The following is a 5,239-nucleotide window of genomic DNA, read 5'->3' on the forward strand; positions in this document are numbered from 1 at the left end:
GTGACCTTTGGAGGTTTCAGCTTGCTGCTTTAGTGCCCACACCCTTTCAAATGTCACAAAAATCTTGAGGGACCAATCAGCAGTCCTGTCCCTCTGGGGAAACATTATCTCCCAAGCACTTTGATTCAGGCATATTTTACTCTGACTTTTAGGAATCCTTTGCCTGGCTCCTCAATCTTCCATGTTCATCCCCAGAACACAGAGAATGTCCTGTGAAAAACACTGACCATGTCAGGGCTTCTCGAGTTATGTGATCTCTCACACCAGCACCAGCCCTGAGTGACCAACTAATACTTCCCCAGTTTTTCTGTCTCCCACATGGGTCAAGTGTGATCATCAGTCCCTGCTGAGAATTAGCAAAAACGCTGCCTGAGAAGTCTCCCTCTCTGAAATTCCAATTCATGTAATTGCTGTCCACAATTCTATTATGCCTTCTGGTTTACACAACAATACATGTTTTGCTGTTTTGTTCAATTAGACATCAGTCCTGAGGCTCTTTTCACTTCCAATAAGTGACTTCCTTAATTTTTGTAAAAGTTAATATATGTTTATGTAACCAGCCATAGCTTGGGTGGTTTATAAACAACAGAAATTTATTGCCCACAGTTCTGGAGGCTGGAAGTCCGAGATCAAGGTGTGGTAGGCCAGGAAAGGCCAGGGATGCTATTAGTGGAAGGGAAAGCCAAGTGGGCCCTGGGACAGGCCATTTGAGGGAGGCCCTTAGTGGCAGGGCAGGCCAGGCCAGGCCAGGGGGTCTCTTAGAGGTAGGCCAGGACAGGACAGGGGTCCCTTAGCACTAAGCATGCCAAAGGGGCCATAGGCAAGGCCATTTGAGGGTACCCCTTAGTGGCAGACCAGGCCAGTGGGGGGCCCTTAGCAATGTTTTATCATTTATACTTGGCCGAACATTTTTCTTTTTCATTAAAGTATCAAACTTATTTAGGAAATGTCTATTTTAATAATTATCCTTATTTTTGTAGTTTCTTCGGAATCTACATTTACGTTTTTTTCCACTCCCACATTTGTGTATTTTTATTTGAGTCAAATTTATTTCATTAAAATAAACATTGACAGTGAATACATGGTTTTGTTCGTTTTTTATTATTCAAATAAACAGCTTTCAGATTTATTAGTCTGTCAATTCTGTCATTTCCTCTTCTCTTGATAATTTGATTTCATTTTCGTGTGTTTAGTATATCCATTCTCCTATGAATCTTACGGGTTTTTTTTATTATTTTCTTACCTTCTTATGATGAACAAGTAGTTTTAGGATATTTTTTATATTTATTGTTTAATAATGACATATAAAGGTGTGAATTTGCTTTAGAAAAGAAATTTGACTGTATCTGCTTCATTTTAGCAACTTAACTGTGATGGGCTTTAGTGTGATGTTCTCCTCTTTTCTTTTCTATTCCCAGTTGGGGTTTGGTTCTTTAATCTGTGGATTGATGTGTTATACCCATCTTGGAAAATCCTTGGTCATTACGCCTTCAGTGACAGCTTCTGCCCCCTTCCCTCTCGCCTCTCTNCACTTTGATTCAGGCATATTTTACTCTGACTTTTAGGAATCCTTTGCCTGGCTCCTCAATCTTCCATGTTCATCCCCAGAACACAGAGAATGTCCTGTGAAAAACACTGACCATGTCAGGGCTTCTCGAGTTATGTGATCTCTCACACCAGCACCAGCCCTGAGTGACCAACTAATACTTCCCCAGTTTTTCTGTCTCCCACATGGGTCAAGTGTGATCATCAGTCCCTGCTGAGAATTAGCAAAAACGCTGCCTGAGAAGTCTCCCTCTCTGAAATTCCAATTCATGTAATTGCTGTCCACAATTCTATTATGCCTTCTGGTTTACACAACAATACATGTTTTGCTGTTTTGTTCAATTAGACATCAGTCCTGAGGCTCTTTTCACTTCCAATAAGTGACTTCCTTAATTTTTGTAAAAGTTAATATATGTTTATGTAACCAGCCATAGCTTGGGTGGTTTATAAACAACAGAAATTTATTGCCCACAGTTCTGGAGGCTGGAAGTCCGAGATCAAGGTGTGGCAGATTTGGTGTCCGGTGAGGACTCACTCTCTGCTTCATAGGCAGTGCTTTCTCGCTCTGTCCTCACATGGCCAGCAGGGAAAATGAACTCCTTCAGCCCCCTTTATAGGGGCACTAATCTCATCATGAGGGCCCCACGCTCATGGCCTGGTCACTTCCCAAAGGCCCCAACTCTTAAGACTATCACCTTGGGGATTAGGTTATAACATATGAAGTTTTGGGGATGGACACATTCAGGTGGTAGCAGTTGTCCCTATGGAAGTGTCCCAGGACAGGGGATGGGCCAGTGGGAGCTGTTTGGGATCTGGGCTTTGGGATGCTGGCCCATCTTCCTGAGGCCTGGAGAGAGGGGCTTTTGTATTATTCCATGCTGCAGGGGTGGGTGGTGCCAGAGTGGACTCCTTGCCTGTCTGAAGGGTTTTGGGAGGTTCTGAAAGCCTGAACCCATGACCTGGGTGCTGCTGGGGCCAGCCCTGGGCTCCCCTGAGAAGCCAACTCTTCTAGGGTGCAACTGGATTTAGGTCAATGCTTACTGGGTGTTTTCCAGTGCTAGCTCTGTCCCAGGTGCTGGCCATACCCAGGGGCAGGGACATGTCTGCTGGGCTAACAATGCTGCCCCCAGTGCCTGGACGGGTGTCTGCACAGCATGAGTGCACAGCCAGGACCACAGGCTTGACATTGAGGAGATTTTGGAGGACCTCTTTAAGTAAATGAAAAAAAATTTTTTTAACTAGTTTCAAAATAAATTATTTACAGTGAAAAATCATGGCACATTGCAAGGTTTAAAAAGGCATAGCAGATGGAGGCCAAGAGGACATCACGGGGCTTAAGTCATGCTGGGAGAACCTGTGGGTACATGTGACTTACTTCACGTTAGCTAAGTAGAAAGTAGAAGGCTCTCTTTTCCCTATCTGCTGGGTGGGCGTGATGGCCATGGTGATGGTGGCGATGGTGGCAGCAGGTTCCTCAGCCGTTGGCCTGGTCTCAGAGCTGGGCTTCTCAAGCTACTGTCCTTCGAGTCCCCAGCTCTGGGTCTCAGTCCAAGCTGGTAGCTGAGGCTTCTCCGGCATGAAGGGCCGAGGCTGCAGGGTCCCCAGGAGGTGCTGCTCGAACTCCTGGCCAGACCGATGTAGCCAGATGTGCAGCCCCTGCAGGCTGGGTCCTGGTCAAAGCCTGGAAAAGGGGGCCCAGGAAGCCGACCTGCCAGCCCAGCCTTTTCAGCCCTGAGCATTGGGATGGACTCCTGTGTCACCCGTGAGGGAGGGGAGCCGTCCTGGTGCAGTCCACAGACTTCTTTGACCCCCTGGTGGAAGATCCTGACACGATGTGGAGCAGAGCTGTGCCAGCGTGCTGAGCTGCCTCTTGCCGTGGGCATTACTGATGTGACACATGCTGGTGGTGCTCAGCGTCAGCCGCGGTCTGAGTGATGAGGAGTGAGAAGAGGTAACACACTCATGGTCAAGGGCTCTTGAGATGCTGCCAAGGAAGGAGGGACTGCAGTGACTGGTGGACAAGGTGGTCAGCCCCTGGACCATCATCAGCAGAGCTGCCATGTGATGCATTGGCCATGTGAATTCATAATGCCCGATGGTGCTGCTGCTGGGGACGTNTGCCAGGTGGGCATGATGGCCATGGTAATGGTGGTGATGGTGGCAGCAGGCTCCTCAGCCGTTGGGCTGGTCTTGGACCTGGGGCTTCTTGAGCTACTGCTTTTCGAGCCCCTGCGTCTGGGCCTCAGCCCACGGTGGCACCCCAGGCTTCTCGTGCATGAAGGGCTGAGGCAGCAGGGTCCCCAGCAGATGCTGCTCGAACTCCTGGACAGACTGATGCAGCCAGACATGCGACCCCACAGGCCAAGTCCTGGTCAAGGCCAGGAAGAGGCAGCCCAGGAAGCTGACCTGTCAGCCCAGCCTTTCTAGCCCCGAGCACTGGGATGGACTCATGCATCATCCCTGAGGCAGGGGGGCCATCCTGGTGCAGACCACAGACTTCTTTGACCCCCTGGTGGAAGATCCTGACACGATGTGGAGCAGAGCTGTGCCAGCGTGCTGAGCTGCCTCTTGCCGTGGGCATTACTGATGTGACACATGCTGGTGGTGCTCAGCGTCAGCCGCGGTCTGAGTGATGAGGAGTGAGAAGAGGTAACACACTCATGGTCAAGGGCTCTTGAGATGCTGCCAAGGAAGGAGGGACTGCAGTGACTGGTGGACAAGGTGGTCAGCCCCTGGACCATCATCAGCAGAGCTGCCATGTGATGCATTGGCCATGTGAATTCATAATGCCCGATGGTGCTGCTGCTGGGGACGTGCTTGTGTTAACCAAGCCCTTAGGAACCCAGGCTGCTGTCAGTGTCCACCAATAGCAGACGGTCCTGGGTGAGGGAATAAAGTGAATATGGGGGTCTCCAGGGAAGAGATGGAGCTGGCCTCTCAGGGAGGTCCCTAAGCAGAGCTGCTGCTGGATGAATGGACGCATTGAATGTCTATGTGGTCACAGATGTCACAGGCTTTGGCATTCTAGGACACTCTCAAAACCTGGTGAAACAACAAAGAAATGAGGTGTTCCTTGTCATTCACAACCTGCTGATCCTTGCCAGGATGGCTGCCATCGGTTCTTGAAGGAACCTCAGCCAAAACCTCTGGGGATTACTGATTCATCTGCCAAGAGAACAGGTGGCTCGCATTTGTCCTGAAATTGGATCTTCTGAGTATGGAGAGGGTCACCAAGAATGGGCTGTGGGCATTGTGGAAAGGAAGCTGGACAGCCCAGATCCTTGACGATCCTCAAGTCACCCAGGTCCTATCACTGGGGTCACCGCTATGGCTCTTGCTTCTGACAATCCAGCACCTCCTCTCAGCCTAGCTTGTGAGGTGGAATAGCCAAAGTTGTTTGGACCTGAGAGTCTTTGCACACAACCATGAATGATTCTCAAGAGCTGATTTCAAGAAATTTCCAGAGAAGGCTGCCTGCATAGTGCTTCCAGCTGCCCTTTCTAGGTGGATTGAATCAGCCCATCAAACGCTGCCTCCGCACATTCCAAGGCAGCATTTGGGGGGCTATTCCAGCATGAGGGATTTTTCTTTGCACTGGGTGATTCCTTTCTGCACAGGGAATGAGATTATTTGTTAGAATTACACACACACACAAAATAGCAAAATGAAAAAAACTTAGATCAGAAGCAAATGA

At 49.1% G+C, this 5,239-nt stretch overlaps 1 pseudogene; it reads left to right on the forward strand.

Moving 5' to 3' along the window:
* The first annotated feature begins 3,633 nt into the window (after nt 1-3,633).
* LOC103601800 lies at nt 3,634-4,671 on the forward strand (annotated as a pseudogene).
* Nucleotides 4,672-5,239: the final 568 nt, after the last annotated feature.

Source organism: Galeopterus variegatus, unplaced genomic scaffold (assembly GCF_000696425.1).
Source record: "Galeopterus variegatus unplaced genomic scaffold, G_variegatus-3.0.2 Scaffold3885, whole genome shotgun sequence".
NCBI classification, from domain to species: Eukaryota; Metazoa; Chordata; class Mammalia; order Dermoptera; family Cynocephalidae; genus Galeopterus; species Galeopterus variegatus.